General features: G+C 32.5%; 1 long non-coding RNA gene across 1 annotated transcript in view; it reads right to left on the reverse strand.

Annotated features, from left to right (window-relative positions):
- The window catches only part of LOC133191713 (uncharacterized), a 136,440-nt gene extending 115,193 nt beyond the window's left edge, over positions 1-21,247 (reverse strand). The window contains exons 1-2 of the long non-coding RNA XR_009721729.1: positions 21,097-21,247; positions 9,094-9,285 (exon numbers count right to left, since the gene is read on the reverse strand). This is a non-coding gene — a long non-coding RNA (uncharacterized LOC133191713). The remainder of the gene's footprint in view (positions 1-9,093; positions 9,286-21,096) is intronic.
- Positions 21,248-24,136: the final 2,889 nt, after the last annotated feature.

Genomic DNA, 24,136 nt, shown 5'->3' on the forward strand with positions numbered 1-24,136 from the left:
TTATGATGTTTATGTCTCCCAACTTACCCGTTACTCAAGAGCTTGCTCTGAGTACGATCAGTGTTAAAAGCGAAGCAGGCTACTCACTGACAGATTGATGTTAAAGGGATTTTAACAGCCCCTTTAAAGTCAGCATTTCGTAAATTTTATTGTCGTTGTAATGACCTTGTTAGCAAAAAATAACCTATCATTGGGTCGTATTTTGGCTGACTTGATTCATACCAATTGTTAGGCCTTTGTTTTTCTACTGAATTGACTACGGATAGTTCTCTCTACCTTATCTATGCATAGGGCTCACAGCAGTTGTGGCGGTAAGTAATAGGTGAAATATATGGAGATAACGAACGGTATTTAAGATCAAAAATCCATTCAAACAATACAAATCGGGAGCAGAGCAAACACGACCTTCCTATCATGGAGCAAGCGCACTGCTGACTGAGCTAACGTGACGATCAGGTATTATATTTGAGTGAACAAAAGTATATGTGAGCATTAAAATATAGCATATTTTTGGTAAATAGCATTCATAAAATCGCGAAAATTGGTTCAAATGACTTAATTGTAATTTACAAAGTTCCAAATAATTGTTTTAGTAAAAATATATATAATGCGGTAATCAGTAAAACAATTTTGAAATATAAATATAGAGGAAATCCATAAAATGAAGAGGCGTAAGTGAGAATTATTGTCTTTGCACAATATCTTTAGGTTTAATGCCAAACATCTATTTTGTCAGGGCAAAAATACATTGTACTAGTAGATGACAATAAAAGGAAGTAGACGCGCACCTGTTTGTGACGGACATCTGGCTAACCTGTAACATATATCTTCCTCACAGAAACACTCTTTTTACATTACAGTTGGTACCTGTTGTAACAAAGGGACACTCTAAAGTTAATTAATGAGAAATTCATTTATCATTCCCCAATAACCAATTTAAAAAACATATTTTTAGTTTCAATTTTTGACATACACTCACCTATGTAATGGCTAATATGTAATAGTTGTAACAGTATCTTAAAGTTTCACTATATAAAGAAGAAACAGAAGTATACCTTATATACCCTAAGAAATATAGCAACATAAACAAAGCAATGGTTTAGAGAAGTTAAGACCTAGTCAATATGGTATATAATTATCTCAACAAGAGTGGACACTGGTTAGAATAAATTGAATTTATATAAGAATGTCAACAATATCGTCCTGTTTTTCCAAAATCCAATCATATGTGTAGATGATTTAATTAACATATTTTCCAAAATAAGGAAGATCATTAATACTTCTGAACGTGTGAAATCATTGCAGTAGAGTGTATGCTTTATTCCGCAAATTAAGGAAAAAATGTTGTTTTCAATGAAAGGCATCAAGTGTTATATCTGATTTAACTTTCATTTTGAGTATTGAAGATTTAATTAAACAATAAATATTATATAACCTTCAACAAAATTCATACAATATTGCGAAATGGATGTAAATATACGTCTATCAAAAATATTCTATGGTATATACATGTACCATCATTTCAATTTCCTCGATACAAAATGAGAACCCTATTTCATAAAACACAACTATTTAACATTCTAAAAACATTATTATCAAATGATGAGGAAGAAATATGACGAATAAAAATACATAAACATAATTTCCCTCGGAAAATTGTATATGGGTTGCCGGTTACGAAAATGTTTTCACCATTATTCTAAAATTACAAGTATCTAGACGAAATTCAATGTTTTCAAGCTAGATATCGAATTTATTTCGCAAGCGGGACAAGATCTTTTTTACGAGTGCGAAGCACGTGTAGCAATATAAAACATTCTATCTTACAAGTCAAATAGAATTCCGTATTCAACTACAAAATCTTGATTTTTTTTTTCTGTTTATTACATTTCCCTTGATTCTCCCTTTGTTCCTGCATTTTCGTAACACGGTGTCGTAGGTTGTAACGTCAAAGTTGAGCGATTGCGACGTCATAGCTTAGTGATTGTGAGATTAAAATTATAGTAGACATGAATTTCAACAGTTTAAGTCTCTCTGTCAGGATGCTTTATTAACTTTTAACAGGAAGTATTTTTACAACATTATATGCGAAGGGAAGTTAAATCTCGAGTTTTTCCGCACTTCTTATATTCTTTCACACAACTATTATTTATTATGCAATAAATAAACTGTATTTCACTATTTCACACACACGATCAAATTATGATATGCTTTAAAGGGTTTTAGTGAAAAAAATATATATATTTTGCAACAGGGTTGGGGTCAATTACTTTGAAATGTAATTAATTACTTTCAAATACATAGAAAAATTTGTCAATTACTTGCAATTACAATTACATTGATTTTTACAAATGAAATATATGGGGATAACGAACAGTATTCAAGCTCAAAAGTCCATTATACAATACAAAATAGGAGCAGAGCAAACACGGACCTCCAAACATCAGAGGTGGGATCAGGTGCCATTGAGGAGTGAGCATCCCCTGCCGACCGGTCACACCCGCCGTGTGTTCCTTGTCATGATCGGGAAATAACGGAAAAATCCGTCGACAATTCTGTGTGTAAATAATGGCCTAACAATTAGTATGAAAAACGTCAGTCAGCATTTGACTCAATGATAAATTGTATTTGCTGACAAGGTCATTGTATCGACCAAAGAACTTACGAAATGATGACTTTAAACGAGACAGCTGATATTCTTGTTTCATCAACTTATTTGTCAATTTACCTCGTTTTAGAAATTGTACATACGTAGAGCATGCTCTTGCGTATCTAATCAACTAAGAGATATATACCCCGTATGCAGGTGATGAAGGTATATTGCTGCATAAGTAAGGGAAGTTGACGATTGAAAAATTAAAGTCATCACGTTTATCATAAAGCTTGGTTGTTAGATCACCATTAACGTCTTTTTCAAGTAAAATATCCAAATATGAAACAGATGTGTCAGACTCTGTGGTATCTTTTATCTCAAGTTCACCAGGATATATCGTATCGACATAAGAATGAAAATAGCCATTGTTAATTGACAATACGTCGTCGATATATCTAAATGTCGAGTTGAACGCCACAGCAAGTGTTTTCTTCTTTTCACGTACAAGATTTTGGACAAATTCTGCTTCATATGAATGCAAAAAAAGGTCTGCTTATAACGGGGCGCAATTGGTACCCATAGGAATTCCAATAGATTGTTGGAAGACCTGGTCTCCAAAAACCACATAGATATTGTCAATCAGAAACTGAAGCGTCTTTTTAATGTCAACTTCAGAGTACTTGTGTGTACAATCAGAATGTTTTTTAACAAAATAATTTTGCAAATGACCAATGACAAGGTAAGTATATTTACAAGTTCCAGTTTTATTGAAAAAGCAGCTGTCAATGATATCAAAAAGCCTGGACTTTAATTTATCGTGCGGAATGGTTGTGTATAAAGTTGAAAAGTCGTAAGTTTTTAAGCTGTTGATTTTGGTAAAATCTTGTGATTTCAAATTTTCCAAAAGTTCCTTGGAATTTTTAAGTATCCACTTCTGATTTACACCACTTCTCGAATATATTGTTGCACAGTACTCTTGAAGTTTTTCTTTCACCACTGTTAATATCTTAGTGAGGAGTAAAGATAGAGGCTTGGTTGAACATTTACTGGAACCCGCTATGTATCTTAGTTTGTAAGGCTTTTTATGGAGTTTCGGAATCCAATATAAATATGGTAATTCGAATTCATTTTGGTTGTTTGGAATATTAAAAATATTCAAAACTGACATATGATTTTGAAGAATTTCTTTCTTAGAAAGGGAACTATGAGTATAAGTTGGATTACCACTTGTAGAATTAAATCCAAGTTCCTCTAAAATACGTTTAATATAATGAGCCTTACAAACAAAGACAATGTTGTTACCTGCTTTGTCAGCAGGGACCAGTACGTACTGATCATGTAATCTATCTAATTCTTTTTTCACTTCTGGATTATTGAATACAGAAGGATAGATGGTTTTCATATTGCCTCTCAATCTTTTAATGCGCGATTTTAACATACATCTGATACATTTAATCCATTCTGACAAAGTGTCAAGGTCTTCTTTTTCATGTCTAGCCCATCGCCTGGCGTAGTCCTCTACAGAATCCATAATATTTATGCAATTCGTACGCCAGTTGAAGGATCTGGGTTCCCTAAATTTAGGACCTTTTAAAATTAGTGATCTAAGGTCCTGATTATTAACTATATTAACGTCACCAGTAATAACGTGTCCAGCAGGACTATAGTTATAGGGCGAAGAAGAACATGAACACGATGGAGGGTTATGTTTCAGATATTCGATATCCAGGGACTGTAAAGTTTTCTTGTAATTAAAAAGTTTGGAAGCAATAGTCGATGTATATTTGTAGGAAATACAAGGTGTAGTCTTTAACTTGAAATATGGTGGAATAATAATAATAATAACTAGAAACTCATTGCGAGCAATGAGAGGTCTTCCGTTCGATTCTGAAAATAAAAACGAAAATTCAAGCTGAAAAAGTGATAAAAGAAATTCAGACACTTTAGATTTAACCCTGATCGTCAGTGTGAAAATCCAACGTGATTATCTTTGATCACTTCCTGTGACAAGCGGAAGTGACGACTGACGCGTTTAACCCAAATGGTTTCGCCTACTCCTCAAGGTCTATTACTCATAAAAGATTGGTCTTTTAATCTTTTACCTGCTTTTGAGATCTCGCTCAGAAAATTTCTCATTTTGAGGATAGAAAAACACGCGACCGGAAGTGAATTTTTGAACGCTATTTAAGATTACCCTAGACATATGCACTCTGAATAACATATTTAAAATTCATTTCAAATACTTAATCTATAAAGAATATTTAAGGGAAAGTAAAATATTCAAATTATTTAGTTTTTCTCCTATAACCGGAAGTTGTCGTTTTTGTTTCCGGTGGGACCAACATCTTTCGAATCTGCGAAAAAGATACAATAAAGTGATGCAATTTTTAATTAAAAAAAAGAAAAGTTGAAATTTTCGATTTCTTTAATCACTTCCTGTGACGACCGGAAGTGACTGCTGACGCTCTGAACTCAAATGGTTTTGCCTACATCTTAAGGTCTGTTGCTCATATAAGTTTGGTGTCTTAATCTCTTACCGTGTTGGAGATCTTGCTCAGACAACTGATAATGTGATATTCTTTGCATGTAAAACAAGAAGTCTGTGAGCGAATGCTCACTAGTAATACCCCCGCTCTGATGTGAACACACAAGTTTATTTTTGGACAGACACAGGGATAAACAAGAAGTTGACATCAGATTCATACAAAAATGAATCCCACCATATAACATGCCTAAACAATGAGTGTGCTAAACTTTCAAGCATCTGCAAAAAGTAGTTGCTGAGAAATCTGCAACCAAAATTTGTAATGTATGGTATGGACAGACGCACGGATAAACAGAAAGTTGACGTGGGATTCTCACAAAAATGAATCCCACCATATGGCATGCCTAAACGAAGAGTGTGCTAAAATTTCAAGCATCTACGATGAATAGTTGCTGAGAAAACTGCGACCAAAATTTGTTATGTATGGTACGGACAGAACCACGGATAAACAGGAAGTTGACGTCTGATTCTCACAAAAATGAATCCCACATATGGCATGCCTAAACAAAGAGTGTGCTAAAATTTCAAGCATCAGCGATGAGTAATTGCTGAGAAAACTGACCAAAATTTGTTACGGACAGACAGACGGACACACACACAGACAGACAGACAGACACACAAGGGTAAAACAGTATACTCCCCTCTCCTTCGGAGCGTATGTATAATTATATTTATATATGCTTGTAGTAAAGACGCCTAAAATATTACATGGGCCTTTCAAAATGCAAGGATATTAAAGATTTCTTTTAAAAAATGAGAATAGCGCAGAATTCACGAAGAAAAAAACGCTCAATGTCGTTTATAAAGATGAAAAAGGTAAATTAAAACTAAGAAATGAGAAAGAAAATTTAGACATAATTGGGAATAACCCAGATCGCTTGCTTTAAAATTCAATATGGAAACCACTACACCAGCGCAATTTTACCATCCATCATCGATTTTTGTAGCAATGCTTGAAGAAACAAGCGTCAAGGAGGATAAAAGCTTTATATATATATATATATATATATATATATATATATATATATATATATATATATATATATATATATATATATATATATATATATATATATATATATATATATATATATATATATACACGGCGGAATTATAGAATGCGAACTAGTTAGCCAAATTTTGTGCAAGCAGATTGACATCGGAATTCGTTAAGGTGATTCGAACCTGTCGTGAAAGTAATTGGTAAATTAAAAGATAGGTACCCTCAGATAGAGGACAAGTTTGTGGTTTAGGAATCATCAAATTTGATATATGCTAATGCGTTTGTTTCCATGGCAACAACCTCTGAATATGCCCTTGTTTAAAAATGTAAAAGCTGTGAAAAAAATCCCATTGCCATTAAAGAAAATAACAAAAAACTCACAAATTATTATCAGAATTCATTTACTTGGAAATATATAATAGGGTAGCAGATTAACTTCATTTTGTCATTCTTTATACATAGATATAACATTCAAACAGCACTCTATGGCAGTCTGAATTTCCTGTCTTCTTAAACATTGCCAATTTTTTCTTAACCTTGACAACAACCACAGATATAAAATCGCACTGAAAGTAATTGGATATTTATTTTTTTAACTCCATTTTAAAAAAGAGATGTATAGCTAAGTAATAAAGGGGAATAATTGGTATGTTCATGAGTCAGATAAAAAGATATGCTAATCCGAATTTTCTCTGACCTTTTTTTAAAAAAATACCCTGAAGCACATATATCTGCAATGGAGGCTACAAAGTCAATCAAAAGTAATCAATTTTCAATTCAATTAGTCAATTACGTTAAAAACAAACTTGAAATCAAACTTTTGAAGGACAATTAATGTAAAATTTCAAGAATTTTGAAAATTTACATTCCAAATTTCTTATGTTTTTTTCTTCAAAACTTAGACTTTCAAATTGATAGTTGGTAAATAAAACAGATCACCTAATATCATGATATATATATTTTTATAATTTTTTAAGGTGTGATATGTATACCTAATTTAGAAAATAATCCTGGCATATATACACAGTTAAGGTGAAAAAAAGTGCACATTAATCATCTGAATTTCCTCTGACTTTTTTTAAAATAACAAACCTATGATGTACAATATTTGTCTAAATTCAAAAAAAAAAAAAAAAAAAAAAAAAAAAAGAAAAAAAAATCCCTGTGACCAATCTTTCCTAAAATTCAAAATATGTACAGTCCCTGAAACTTTCTACTTTTCCACTTGAACGGTGAATGAACGATGAGCGAACGGTGAGTGAACGGTAAATGGAACTGGGTGAACGGTGAGCGAACGCAGAGCGCAAACGGAGCGCAAACACCAGCACAAAGTGAACGCAAGATAAACGCAATGTGAACGCAAGATAAACGCAAGGTGAGCGATTTTTTTTTCAATGCCTCAGGTGTTTCCTTCACACTGTACATATTCTATAATCAGATTAGAAATAAAATAAATTGAAAAAAATAAGAAATAAAGGCTGAACGATTAGTGAACGGTGAGAGAACGGTGAACGCACGGTGAGCGAACGGTGAACGCTTTGTGAACGGTGAACGCGAACGATATGTGAACGGTGAACGCAAAACTGTAAACGGAGAGCGAACGGTGAGCGCACGCTGAATGCACGGTGAACGAACGGAAAAATGGGAAAGTAGAACGTTTCAGGGACTGTAGGAATATGGAACATAATGCTATATATATATATATATAACATAAATTTCTGTAAATTAAGAATCTCACTGAAAGATTTACATCCAAATTTCCTCTGTATGAACACAAAAAATAATTTTTACGGTTTAAAAAAAAATAGAAAAAAGCATGAGAAAAAATGACAATATCAGTGCTAACTTTTGCAAGCTCTTGCTGAAAATATTATAAAAGGACACACCATATGGAGAAAACAGACATTGGTATAGCAAAAGTATCTCAAGAGAGCATATAATTTATGCTGCTGTTCTGTTTATACAGAATGGTTTTTAATCTCAAGGGAGGTTCTGCACAGTTTTTTTATATTCTAATTAAACTAGCTTCTTTTATGTGATCTCTAACATGAATGTTTCTTTCCTTTTCTTTTTTTTCCAACTTGAATCTTTTGACTTGCTGTGGCTTTCAATTGGTAAAATTCTGAGGAACATGTAGGTCTTTTATAGCAGCTAGAGCAAACATTTCAGTCATGGGTGGCAAGTGGTGGAAACAAAAAAAGATGTGATCCTTAGCCTGAAAAAAAAAATTCTTCAGGTATAGCCCTACTGAAAGGTGGACAAGGATTATAGCAATACATGTAATCATGTAACACCTATTATAAAGTTACTCAGTACTCAGTTATCATTTTTATTTTCATAATATAATTGTAATAAAAATAGTATTAAAAAATTGTAATAAAAATAGTTTTAAACCTATGGAAGGAAGGAATTTTTACACAACACATGAATTTTTGTTTATAAAATGTGTGTGATGCTTCAGCATTCAATACACCATAACACAGATGAGGAGGTCAAAAGTTTAATTTATGATTTTTTTTTTTTTTTGATCAGAAATGTTGATATTTATTTATTATTTATTCATACCCAGCCTGATGGTTTCAATATCAAGGTTATTTATCAGTGCATCTGGATCAAAAAGAACATACTGCAGAGAGTTTACTAAGGTTATACATTTTGACTGCTGATTGATAAGAAATCCATTCTGACTGTTCCTTTAGCAGCTTTCAAAAAACCTGTTGAGATAATAAATCACACATAGGTATTCAATTTACAAGTGAATTTTATAGGCATTCCTTTAACAGTGTTTAACACTATATATTTATGTCAATTTAACTCTCTTGAATTTTAACGTTTACAAAACAGCAGTACAATTAAAAGTCTGTATCATATTCTATAGCAAAACAACTTTTAAATTCTACTTCATCTTTCATATCATCAAAACAGTTACATCATTAATAGAGATATCATTACCTGGTATTTATTTCCTTTTACTAAACATCTACAGCCACAAGTAATGAAAATGTTGAATGGCAAAACATTTTTTTAATGTGCAATCAGTTTTCTAGCTGGAATGCACATCAATCCTCCATTATCTCTATCACCTCTAAAGGCTGTATACTGTTTTGGGGATCATCTTTCTCTTAAACATCTTTCTTCCTTTATCTGAAATTAATGTAAAAATAAAAAGTGTTAATTAATATTTATCAAACTGTAACACAATTCTATGATTCAAAAAAAATATTTTGCACAATGCGAGTACATGTACATTTATTTAATTTCCTATTTTTTGCTTTCAAACAAAACAAATAAATGTTTGCAGTGTACAAGCTCATGAACAAGGGTCCTCAATATTTTTTTTTAAATAAGAATATAATATTCGTCAACTGTCCTTCAGCATATTTTTACAAACATCATTTTAAACCGCATGACTTGTTACATCAAGTTTGCAGGTAGGACATCAATTCTTCATTTTTTTAGTGATATTGACCATTGAAATGTTCATGAAATGCAATTATTTCCCCTGAAAATTACCATGATCTCAATTAGCAATAGGCCTTTCAGACTAATTCTGTTCACTAACTTCACTTTACTATCTGTATTATCTTCTCTAAATATTATAAACATGGGACCCATTTTTTAAGTCATTGACAAATATGCATTTTTTTTTTGTGATACAGTGTAGAAATTCTCAGCTGTGTAATTAAATTAAATATTGTTTGAAAAACACAAGTACACTGTACAAAATATGGCAACTAGTATCACAATCGGAACTCACTGATGTCATTGGCTCAATCAAGGTGGGTTTTGTTTTGTTTATTGTCGAAAAGATAACACAGATGTACAGTGTACATTGTTCATATTATTTCTGCATTATTCAAGATAACCTTTCATAATGATATCTTCAAATTTCGTATACTAAAAAGGGACACATCATATAACATTACCACTAAAAAAATTCTGCTGTACTATCTTTTTCTATACATACATGTACTTACAACGCATTCCAAAATCAAAACAGAAAATCTTTTTTTCTGTTTTAGGCATTTTGATCTCAGGTATTGACAAAATCTAACAAAAGAACACAGATTTATAAGATATTTATTCATAAGATTGTGAAATATCAGCGTTTTTCTAATAGAAACACGATCTAGTGTCACAAATAAACTAAAATGTAAATATTTGGAGGAACTATTGACAATTTAACAAGACTTTACGGGGTAAATTTCCCCCGAACGAAAATCATTGATTCACATCTTAAAGATAGCAAAAAACTACAGGGAAAATTTCCTCTCAAAAATGACATTGAAACAGTGTACCTACAGTAATTCAAAACAAAAGCAACCGTCTTTTAGATAGCAAGACTTTATGGGGTAAATTTCCCCCAAAGAATATCATTGTTACAGTATTCCCTACTCTTATAAAAAGCGAACATTACACTTTGAAAATCGCAGAACTCTACAGGGTAAATTTCCTCTCAAAAATGACATTGATTCAGTTTATGTACAGTGTTTGAAAGCAAAAGCAACCATCTTGATGATAGCAAGATTAACGGGGTAAATTTCCCCCCAAAGAAAAGCGCTAATACAGTATTTATGATTCGCAAACATCGTGAAGATGGCAACAATCTACATAGTAATTTTTCTCTCAAAATTCATATTGATACATTTTATACACTAGTGCAGTATTTCTAAGCAAAACACCAATCTTGTAGAAAGCAAGATTTTACGGGGGAAATTTCCCCCCAAAGAATATCTCTAGCTGATACAGTATTCACTACTCTTATAAAAGCGAACATTACACTTTAAAAATTGCAGAACTCTACAGGGTAAATTTCCTCTCAAAAAAAAAACAACAACATTGATTTAGTTTATATAGAGTGTTTGAAAGCAAATGCAACCATCTTGATGATAGCAAGACTTTACGGGGTAAATTTCCCCCCAAATAAAGTCACTAATATAGTATTTATGATTCGCAAACATCGTGAAGAAGGCAACAATCTACGGGGTAATTTTTCTCTCAAAAATGACATTGATGCAGTTTATACACGGTATTTCAAAGCAAAAACAACCATATTTTAGATAGCAAAACTTAACGGGGTAAATTTCCCTCAAAAGAATATCACTCATACAGAATTTATGCTTCACAATATCTTGGCGGTAACAAAAATCTACAGGGTAAATTTCCTCTCAAAAATGACATTGATTCAGTTTATATACAGTGTTGAAAGCAAAGGCAACCATCTTGATGATAGCAAGACTTTACGGGGTAAATTTCCCCCCAAAGAAAATCATTGAAACAGTATCTTTGATTCGCAAACATCTATAAGATGGTTACAATCTATAAGGTAATTTTCCTATTAAAAATTACATTGATACAGTTTATATACAGTATTTCAAAGCAAAAACAGTCATCTTTAAGATGGCAAGACTTTACGGGGTAAACCCCCCCCCCCTGCAAGAATATCACTGATACAGAATTTATGCTTTGCAATATCTTGGAGGTAGTAAAAATTTACGGGGAAAATTTCCTCTAAAAAATATTACTAATACAGTCTACATCATACTTAAAAAAAAGAAACATTAAACTTTGAAAAAAGCAAGTATGTACGGGGTAAATACCTCCCTCCCAAAGACTATCAATAATACAGTTTATGTTATTCAAAGCATGAACAAACACTGCAACTCGATGATAGCAAGACTTTACGGGATAACCCCCCCCCCCCCCACAATAAATATCACTGCTGCAGTTTATATAATTCACAGAATAAAACAAATATTACTTTTTGAAAAAAGCAGAACTTTTCAAGGTAAATTTCCTCTCATAAAATAAACTAATTCTGTATATATTGTTTACAGAAAAAGCATACATTACAACTTGATGACAAAAAGACTCGGGGTAAATTTCATATCAAAGAATATCAATAATATATTATTTTTATATTACAAACGATACTTTTATCTTAATATCATGCAAGCTGGAAAAGCTGAATATTAAAGTTATCATAATATTAAACCTTCTGAACATAGAAAAACATACAAAAACATAAAAAAAAACCTCTGACATCTTTCTTTCTCTGTTAAAGGTATAAGATTTCTTTGTGTCCCGTTACACTTTCTTTATTTAAACAGCGTCCTCCTTTAATATCTTTGACCGAAGTTCCAATACTATGCTTTTCTCTTGGCTGATACACTAGACAGATTGTAGAGTGCATTTTCCAAAGGAAATCTGGCAACCATATTCTGAACCAATCCATAGTCGACCTATGGATGAAAATTTTAAGTCTCATAAACTTCAATTTTCCAAAGCCTTAGGCATTTATATATGATTTCATGACAGATATGACTGGTTTAATATTGCGCACTAGAGTAGATCAGCAGGTGCCTGCTCCCGAATTTTTGTAAAACAGTCTTTCTGTTTATATTGCATGGAAATTGCATTCTTCTAAAGATCCCTCCCCCCAAAACACACTCATATACACACATACATTTATACATGTTTCTGAGAATAATGCTCATTCGTGATATGGATCTACATAAGATAATTAAAAAAAGTTAAATGCGCTTACTGTAGTATTATATTTGTATTGTACATGTATTACTGATGCCCTCTAGGTCCATCATGGACATTTTTTAAGGGGAAGTGAGAGAGGTAACTCAGAGAGCATATGCAGATAGTTTTTATTGCAACCTAAATGTTGGTTAAAGTTTAACATTTCAGCTTCAATTATTTCACGGAATAAAGAAAGCAACCAAGTTCTGAAATCCTTATGCTGCGCAATGGAATTGTAGATCAGGAACAAATTTAAATGCAGATACTGCCTAAAAATACATATATCGTGACATATATAAAATTGTATATTTACCTTGTTTGTTCAAGATTTGGACTTGAATTTGTAGTTCAGTTCCAGTACAAAGCAGTCTCTTTTGCATCGAATCGTCCATAAAAGTACACTTTTGAAACATGCTTAAAGTACTTGCGTCCACAAAACTGAGAGGTCACCTAGCTTGGTTTCCTTTCCCTAATTTGCTTAGTGTTCTGTGTGACCTTTGGCGTGGATGAGCAAGGGAACAAGGCAAAAGAACGCCGGCCATATCAATACGGCCAATAATATTTAAATTCCCAACTCACTATTCATCATATAGTGTATATTACAGGGAAACGGACAAATTGCTTTCAAGGAAAATTAGTGAATTTATCAATGGGTGGTTGCGAGAAAAAAAATTGAGGTGATCAGTTCCTCATCACTTTACTGTTTACTCTTCCGCTGCGTGAATTCCAGATGTCAATCAACCCTTTTATTGGCTAGCATTGCGGTCATGTCATAAATCTGACCTAAGCTAAAATAATTTCTACATTTTCTCAGCATCCATGTCTTGATCTATAAAAAGCACAGGTTGACCTTCTTAAAACTGTGACATTTTACATATACTCTACTGCAGTTGCATACGCGTCATCTATTCATGTGGCAGTTATTATTACTTTACTAAATATGTAAGATGTGAAAAATTATGAACAGTTATTCTTTTTCAGTTGATCTTTCTACTCTGACACAACTTTAGGTTGAAAAAGAGAAAATAAAAAATAGCTAATGAAAAGCAATATTGATAGAACGTATTATTGACTTTAGAACTCGAATATATTGTACATCAATTTAAAAATTAAAGAAAAAATATCCACCTTCGTATTGCTTTCCATATACTGGTGTCTACCTTTCCTAGCTGTATTCTTTGCGGAGTATCGGATGTCAAGTGCAAAAATTAATGAAAGAATGATAGACAAAAATTTAAACATAAGATTTTTCATGTACCATAAATACAGTGACGAAATCTATTACTGTTGTTTATATTTTTCTCTTTACAAGTCTCTTTTCCCGAATTTATAACACGTTATATTTTGTATACATATACATGTGTATATGTACAGATTAAGAGAAATGTACATGAATAAAAAAAAAAAAAACTACAGGTATACATGGTAGAGGCCGTGTACCATTATTTTAAGCAGGCTCATACCGGCAATCGTATATTAGATAAGTAGAAAGAAGAAAAAAGGAATTCCCCGAGTGTTTTTCGAGTATTAATCTCAGCTAACTTCTTATGATACCATTTTTTGTGATTAATTTTAATAATTGAATATTTAAACACTGCACATATAGGCAGAATTATTTATGAAAGTTTTCAAAGAACAGAATTGTTACTTAGTAGACATTTTCGACAATCGATTATGCCGGAAATGTCCGAGAGGATTGCGATTGTCACAGTCAAGGTCATTTTATCTTAGTTCAAAAACGTATTATTTACAATGACTTTCCCTATTCCACGTTACACAAAACAACCCCGCGCAGCCAAGTATAAATGGCTATCAGAATTTGAACCCATTAGTTCACGATTAGTAGCAATGTGTGCTCAGCATGTATGCTTTAGGTACTCAAAGGCAATGGTATCGCATTGCCAATCCTGCAGAAGTCGCCATGCAATTCAGTCAATTAATTAGAAGAAAATAATTCTTTTACACTCTATTGCTTAGCATGGTATTACAAGATATAAAGAAATACACAAAGAAAGCTTCAAGAACTTTAGTATTGTTCAAGATTTGGTCTTGAATTTGTAATTGTTCCATTCAGCACAAAACAGTCACTTTTGTATCGACTCGTCATAAAAATACACTTTTGAAACACTCCTTAAATACCTAATCAACTGTTTTAACACAAAAATTAAAATATACATATTGCTTTAAAGAAAATTATTGAACATATTGAATTGAGGTGATCTGTCCCTCATCATTTTACCGTTTACTTTCCCGCTGCGTGAAGTCCTGTTTATTCAACCCGGGCTTGTATTGGATAGCATTGCGGCCGTGTCATAAATCTGACCTTAGGCTGTTATTTCTAAATTTTCTCAGCAACTAAATCTGTTATCTATCAAACCTAAGAGATTTTGGAAGAAATTCTGTGGATTTTCTCCAGTGTAGTTTTAGACTGAATTTAATCAAAGTGCAATTAACGCTAATCTTTATATTACCTATGAGAGTGTTGCGAGACAAATGATGTCAGCAGTGTTGAGGGAAGGATCCAAAACTTTTACAGATTTTAAAAATTAAAGCTTTAAAACATTTTCAGAGAACAATTTGAGGCCCTATTTTTTTTTTTTTTTGGGAGGGGGGAGGGGGAGGGCATGATTTCAATATCCTACGCGCTCAATAATAATAATGAATTTAAAATGAAACATATAATTATAGGAAATAAACGAGTTAACAATAAACAAAGTAAAACAAAAAGGAAGTTAAAATAAGTGTTCGAATCTGTAACCCTTAATTTGATGGTAGAAGGTATAAGTATGTCATAGGTTACTAATTTTACCCCATTTCATTGACCACGCAAGTAGTACCAATTAAAAACACAGTTTTCTCCCTTAAATATGTCTAATGATGTATACGGGGTGGATTGGGCTGATTTTAGGGCATTGAAAGGAGAGTGTGTTGGGAAAAGAATTAATATTGAAATTTAAAATACTGAGAAATGTTGCCTTTGAATGCTTAGTAGGAAGGGTGTAAATAGGTCATGTTTACCTTCTTCTCAAGGGGTAAGTGAAATATGCATCGTATGGGGTACATGTAACTCGCTGTGTCCTAGAGGGACTTGCACACTATGGATTCTCCTTAGATTCAGAAATATTTAAAGGCTATAATTAAAAAAAACCGCTGAATTCCAAGAAAAATTTAATTAATTCTAAATAAAATTGAAATAAATTCCACATGTTAAAATGTAGAAGAATGCGTGGTAGCAAAATGATTAATCATATCAAAGGAAATAAATGCTAAATTTATCAATGACATCCGAAGAAAAAAATTGTAAAAGTATTTTTCCCCTTAGATCCACCTCTCCAAGATTCTGCCATCAATTGTCTTGAATCACTCTTAGGGGAATATCAGTGATTAGCGTTAATAGCACTTGTATTGAGTTCAGCTCACAGCTAAATCGGACGGGATTTCTTGCAATGTACAAGCTGCCCTCTTTGAATTTGTTGATTTTTCAAGGTCATTGAATTTCATTCCATTATACTAAGTTACTTGTTTTACATGTACTCTACTGCAATCGCATATGCATAATTCATTAATGTGGCAGTATTTTATTGCACTGTTGAATTTTTTTTTTTTTTCAAGATGTAACAAAAATCATGAACAGTTATTCTTTCCTAAGAAAGTTCATCTATCTTTACGGCTACTCCTTTAAGTTATAAAAAGAAAAATTAATTAAAAAAAAAGCTATTAAAAAAGCAATATTAATAGAACTTTATTCCGAACTTTAAAAAAAAATAAATTTATGAGTACATCATTTTTGACATTAAAAAAACTATGCATTCTTTGTGTATTTCTTTATATCTTGTAATACCATGCTAAGCAATAGAGTGTAAAAGAATTGTTTTCTTCTAATTAATTGACTGAATTGCATGGTGACTTCTGCAGGATGGGCAATGCGATATCATTGCCTTTGAGTACCTAAAGCATACATGCTGAGCACACATTGCTACTAATCGTGAACTAATGGGTTGAAAATCTGATAGTCATCTGTACTTGGCTGCGCGGAATTGTTTTAATTGTGTAACGTGGAATAGAGAAAGTAATTGTAAAGGATACGTTTTTGAACTAAAATAGAATGACCTTGACTATGACAATCGCAATCATCTCGGACATTTCCGGCATAATCGATTGTCGAAAATGTCTGCTAAGTAACAATTCTGTTTTTTGAAAATTTTCATAAATAATTCTGCCTATATGTGCAGTGTTTAAATATTCAATTATTAAAATTAATCACAAAAATGGTATCATAAGAAGTTAGCTGAGATTAATACTCGAAAAACACTCGGGGAATTCCTTTTTTCTTCTTTCTACTTATCAAATGTACGATCGCCGATATGAGCCTGTTTAAAATAATGGTTCACGGCCTCTACCATGTATACCAGTAGTTTTATCTTTTTATTCATGTACATTTCTCTTAATCTGTACATATACACATGTACGTGTATACAAAATATAACGTGTTATAATTTCGGAAAAAAGACGTAAAAGATAAAAATATAAACAACAAAAGTAGATAGATTTCGTTACTGTAATTATGGTACATGTACATGAAAAAATCTTATGTTTAAATTTTTTGTCTATCTTTCTTTCATTAATTTTTGCACTTAACATCCGATACTCCGCAAAGAATACAGCTAGGAAAGGTAGACACCAGAATATAGAAAGCAAAATGTAAAATGTCACCAAGTTTTAAGAAGGTCAACCTGTGCTTTTTATAGATCAAGACATGGATGCTGAGAAAATGTAGAAATTATTTTAGCTTGGGTCAGATTTATGACATGACCGCAATGCTATCCAATAAAAGGGTTGATTGACATCTGGAATTCACGCAGCGGAAGAGTAAACAGTAAAGTGATGAGAAACTGATCACCTCAATTTTTTTTCTCGCAACCACCCATTGATAAATTCACTCATTTTCCTTGAAAGCAATTTGTCCGTTTCCCTGTAATATACACTATATGATGAATAGTGAGTTGGGAATTTAAATATTATTGGCCATATTGATATGGCCGACGTTCATTGCCTTGTTCCCTGGCTCATCCATGCCAAAGGTCACACAGAACACTAAGCAAATTAGGGAAAGGAAACCAAGCTAGATGACCTCTCAGTTTTGTGGACGCAAGTACTTTAAGCATGTTTCAAAAGTGTACTTTTATGGACGATTCGATACAAAAGAGACTGCTTAGTGCTGGAACTGAACTACAAATTCAAGTCCAAATCTTGAACAAACAAGGTAAATATACAATTTTATATATGTCACGATATATATATTTTTTAGGTTTAATAACTGAAGCTGAAATGTTAAACTTTAACCAACATTTAGGTTGCAGTAAAACTATCTGCATATGCTATTAGTTACCTCTCTCACTTCCCCTTAAAAAATGTCCATGATGGACCTAGAGGGCATCAGTAATACATGTACAATACAAATACAATACTATAGTAACTTTTTTGATTATCTTATGTAGATCCATATCACGAATGAGCATTATTCTCAGAAACATGTATAAATGTATGTGTGTATATGAGTGTGTATTGGGGGGGGGGGGGGGTTCTTTAGATGAATGCAATTTCCATGCAATATAAACAGAAAGACTGTTTTACAAAAATTCGGAGCAGGCACCTGCTGATCTACTCTAGTGCGCAATATTAAACCAGTCATATCTGTCATGAAATCATATATAAATACCTAAGGCTTTGGAAAATTGAAGTTTATGAGACTTAAAATTTTCATCCATAGGTCGACTATGGATTGGTTCAGAATAGGATTGCCTGATTTCCGTTGGAAAATGCACTCTACAATCTGTCTAGTGTATCAGCCAAGAGAAAAGCATAGTATTGGAACTTCGGTCAAAGATATTAAAGAAGGACGCTGTTTAAATAAAGAAAGTGTAACGGGGCACAAAGAAATCTTATACCTTTAACAGAGAAAGAAAGATGTCAGAGGTTTTTTTTATGTTTTTGTATGTTTTTCTATGTTTAGAAGGTTTAATATTATGTTAACTTTAATATGTAGCTTTTCCAGCTTGCATGATATTAAGATAAAAGTATCGTTTGTGATATAAAAATAATATATTTTTAATATTCTTTAATATGAAATTTTTTGTCATCAAGATGTAATGTATGCTTTTCTGTAAACAATATATACAGAATTAGTTTTTAGTTAGTTGATTTATTCTGTGAATTACATAAACTGCATAATTGGCATTCTTTTTTTTGGGGGGGTGGGTGGGGTGGGGGGGTTATCCCGTAAAGTCTTGCTATCATCGAGTTGCAGTGTTTGGTCATGCTTTGAATAATATAAACTGTATTATTGATACTCTTTGGGAGGGAAGGATTTAACCCGTACATACTTGCTATTTTCAAAGTTTAATGTTTGTTTTTTTCTAAGTATGATGTACATCTAAACTGTATCAGTAATATTCTTAGAGGAAATTTACCCCGTAAATTTTTACTACCTCCAATATATTGCAAAGCATAAATTCTGTATCAGTGGTTTTCTTTGGGGGGAATTTACCCCGTAAAGTCTTGCTATCTTAAAGATGAATGTTTTTGCTTTGAAATACTGTATATAAACTTATCAATGTCATTTTTAAGAGGAAAATTACCTTATAGATTGTTGCCATCTTAAAAATGTTTGCGAATCAAAAATACTGTTTCAGTGATTTTCTTTTGGGGGAAATTTACCCCGTAAAGTCTTGCTATCATCAAGATGGTTGCCTTTGCTTTCCACACTGTATATAAACTGAATCAATGTCATTTTTGAGAGGAAATTTACCCTGTAGAGTTCTGCGATTTTCAAAGTGTAATGTTCGCTTTTTACAAGAGTAGTGAATACTGTATCAGTGATACCTTCTTTGGGGGGAAATTTACCCCGTAAAGTCTTACTATCTAAAACATTGGTGCTTTTGCTTTGAATTAATATATGGAAGATGTATCGATGTTATTTTTGGGAGGCAGTTTACCCTGAAGATTTTTGCTATCTTTAAGATGTTGTGAATCATAAAAACTATATCAGTTATTTTCTTTGGGGGGAAATTTACCCCGTAAAGTCTTGCTATCTAAACGATGGCTGTTTTTGCTTTTAATACTGTATATAAACTGTATCAATATCATCCCTGAGAGGAAATTTACCCTGTAGAGTTCTGCGATTTTTCAAAGTGTAATGTTCGCTTTTTATAAGATAAACTGTATCAATAATTATTTTAAGAGGAAATTTACCCTGTAGATTTTTGCTACCACCAAGATATTGTGAAGCCTAACTTCTGTATGAGTGATATTCTTTTGGGGGAAATTTACCCCGTAAAGTTTTGCTATCTAAAATATGGTTGTTTTTGCTTTGAAATACTGTGTATAAACTGTATCAATATCATTTTTGAGAGAAAAATTACTCTATAGATTGTTGCCATCTTCACGATGTTTGCGAATCATAAATACTGTATTAGAGATTTTCTTTGGGGGAAAATTTACCCCGTAAAGTCTTGCTATCATCAAGATGGTTGCATTTGCTTTCAAACAATGTATATAAACTAAATCAATGTTTTTTTTTAGAGGAAATTTACCCTGTAGAGTTCTGCAATTTTCAAAGTGTAATGTTCGCTTTTATAAGAGTAATGAATACTGTGTCAGCTAATGATGTTTTCTGGAGGGGAAATTTACCACGTAAAATCTTGCTTTCTACAAGATTGGTGTTTTGCTTAGAAATACTGTGTATGAATTGTATCAATATTATTTTTGAGAGAAAAATTACTATGTAGATTGTTGCCATCTTCACGATGTTTGCGAATCATAAATACTGTATTAGAGATTTTCTTTGGGGGGAAATTTACCCCGTAAAGTCTTGCTATCATCAAGATGGTTGCTTTTGCTTTCAAACACTGTCCATAAACTGAATCAATGTCATATTTTTGAGAGGAAATTTACCCTGTAGAGTTCTGCTATTTTCAAAGTGTAATGTTAGCTTTTTATAAGAGTAGTGAAAACTGTATCAGTGATATTCTGTGGGGGGAAATTTACCCCGAAAAAGTCTTGCTATCTAAAAGATTGTTGCTTTTGTTTTGAATTACTTTAGGTACTGTTTCAATGTCATTTTTGAGAGGAAATTTACCCTGTATGTTTTTGCTATCTTTAAGATGTGAATCAGTGATTTTCTTTCGGGGGAAATTTACCCTGTAAAGTCTTGCTAAATTGTCAATAGGTCCTCCAAATATTTAAATTTCAGTTTATTTGTGACACTAGATCGTGTATCCATTAGAAAAAATGCTGATTTTTCACAATCTTATGAATAAATGTCTTACAAAACTGTGTTTTTTGTTAGATTTTGTCAATACCTGAGGGCAAAATGCCTAAAACAGAAAAAAAGATTTTCTGTTTTGATTTTGGAATGCATTTTACGTGAAAATCATGATGAACATCGTGATCTTGTACCCAGAAATGAAATCGTCTGGATAGTTGTTGTTAGATACCAAACAGAATATATTCATAGACTTCTTGCATATAAATACAACCGAATATACAGTGTTTTTTCTCTGAAAATGTAAGTGACCGTCTTTTTATCAACATGGCGACGGAAAACGGCGTGGATATGTCGTAAATTCCCAATGTCGGAAGAACTTTCAAAAAGCTAATTTTGATAAATAGTATGAATATTCTAATGAAAATTACTTTATTTGACAATCAAATTGTTGTTTGTGACCCTATAAATTAGTTCTATAACAAATGAGTCGCAATTATTAGTATCACGACATCAGCCTATCTTCAGCAGTTCGAGTTGCGCGGTAGATTTGAATTCGTCAGGTTCGAATCACCTTAATTGAGTTGAATTAAACAATAACTGTCAGCAGAAGAAATAATCTTTTACTGATGAACTGATGATACTGTTTACTTCTTTTATTCCTTATACATATATATTCAACTTTTTATTCCATGCAATTCCATATACACGTATTTCATGTCAATGTTATCTTTTTCTGCTCTTCTGTATCAGACCATTTGTGTACTATGAAAAGGGATGGGTGTTACGATACATTATTTCGCGCCAAACGTCACGAGCAAATCTTCGCGCTTTTCTTTAAAATGTTTGTTCTATTGAATGGTTTCCATTATCATATATATTATTGTAAAATACTACTAATTTTATTGCATTTGGAGGCCAGAGTATTTACGTTTTCAAAGACAGATTATCCATTTCCAAAATCTTCCAGATCCAATAATTCCTGTACATTTTATTGATCCTTTTGCTAGTTTCGTTCAACAAGACGTTCGGCTGTCTCCGTAAACTCCGACCAGCTCGTCGGAGTTTACGGAGACGGCCGCCATTTTGACCCCGCTTCAAATTTTAAAATGCAAATATCTAGAGTTTGAATTTATCAATTTTAAAACAAAATATATATTAAGAATTTTTAGAAGTGTTTCTATTAACCATAATAATATCAAAGAAAAATAATGAAAAACAAAAAAGTTGAAAAAAATCCTTTTTTGAAATTCGCTTCTGGTGGTGACCGAAAGCATCGACGACACACATAAAATTGGTCAGAACATCTACAAGTCATGCTCTATCATCTTTGACATGTCTCCAGTTCATATCTTTAGCCATTCTAGAGGAGATAGGAAGACAAAATCCAATTCAAAATCAGAAAATTGGCCATTACATGGAACCGAAAAAGATTTTTTGAATTTTCTCCTCAAATGCACAAAGTTCATAATAATGTCCATTATCCCTGAAAAAATCACTGAAAACCACTGAATAGTTTTTGAGAAAACGCGTGCACAAAATATGGGAGGAAAAATAAGAATAACAATAATAATAATAAGAAACAGTAGAATCACTATAAGGTCTTCCGTGAAAACGGAAGACCTTAATAATAAAATTCTATATAGCGCCTTATCTTATGTGAACTCTAAAGCGCTTTACATAGATATAACAATCTACATAACAAATGGAAGACTAAAACAATCTTATATCACCTGTAAAATAGTAAGACATTCTAAAAATACAGTCAAGTTGATATTAAAACAAGCCATACGTATATACACTTTCCACTTCAAATAAAGGCTTTTTTTAAAAGGATGAGTCTTAAGTTCCCTTTTAAAAACTTCCAATTTGTGAACTTGTCGAAGTTGATTCCAAAGTGTTGGAGTAACTCTATCGAATCTACGATCACCGTATGTTTTTGATCGGACTCGAGGCACAACCAACTTGATTGACGAAATCGAGAGAAGTGACCTAGCGGGTCTGTATTCGCGAACTAGTTCAGAAAGATAAGTCGGTGCCAAACCATGAAGTGCTTTGAAGACATAAACACATAGTTTGTATTGCACTCTACATTTGACAGGAAGCCAATGTAGCTCAACAAGTATGGGATGAATATGTTCACGCTTGCCTGTCCTGGTAATGAGTCTAGCAGCTGTGTTCTTAACTCTCTGGAATTTGCTAATATATGTGCTATTTATGTTGAATAAGAGCGCATTACCATAGTCCAATCGTGACGTCACCAGAGAGTGGACAAGTGTTTTACATGCCCCATCCGTAAGAAAATGTCTAATGCGTCCTATTTTGCGAATTTGCGAGTAGCATGTCCGTGAAACAGCATTACATTGCTTTTCAAAAGATAGGATTCGATCGAAAAATGCACCAAGATTTCTGACATTCGGAACGCCGTGAAGCTTGTCGACAGATTTTTTTTTATTTAAAACTTTGATAAATAAACATTTTTTATTGATTTTTTTTTTGGCAACCTTTTTATTTTTATAGCGTTATATCAGTCGTACAAGTAACATCCTATTTCATAAAATAAATTTTGACATATGGCTCTGCTACTGAAACATTCCTAATTGTCATCAACATCTTCATAGACACCAATTACAAATGCATTTTCCGGAACTGTGTTCACATTCCGTGCTTTTGGATCGACACGGCTCCATTTATCACATACATCGTGCATTTCGAGGAAGCTGAGATCAGAGTAATTGTTCTCTTATGAATTCTCTTGTAATCTTTGTGTTATGTTTTGAGTTTCTTCTGATGTTTCAGTATTTCCACTTTCATATCCGTGCTCTTCATGATTTTCTTCAAACAGAAAGTGGTTGCTGTGATTCATCTCAATTGCACAAATGTATGTGACATCAAAGTTCCATGAATAATTCTAATTGCCTTTTCACTAAAAATGAATGGGAGAACGTGTTGCTATGAATACATGTTTGTCATTTTTATGAAAACCCATGCTTTTGCTGATGCCTTTCTAAATAAAGACTTACCCATAGAGTTAGGTTAATAATGATTACTTCTCTTTTGACAGCATAACGTCTGCAAAGCCTATTCAAATAACACTGCAGTCTATGTATTTAAAGTTAATAAAACTGATCTCATTAAATTTGATTACTGAATATGTATTTCCATAACAAGTTTTTGCTCTCAGTCTAAATATTCAAATCG

This window comes from Saccostrea echinata, unplaced genomic scaffold (assembly GCF_033153115.1).
Source record: "Saccostrea echinata isolate AGI-Se365-2 ecotype Australia unplaced genomic scaffold, CSIRO_AGI_Sech_v1 ptg000024l, whole genome shotgun sequence".
Taxonomy (NCBI): Eukaryota; Metazoa; Mollusca; class Bivalvia; order Ostreida; family Ostreidae; genus Saccostrea; species Saccostrea echinata.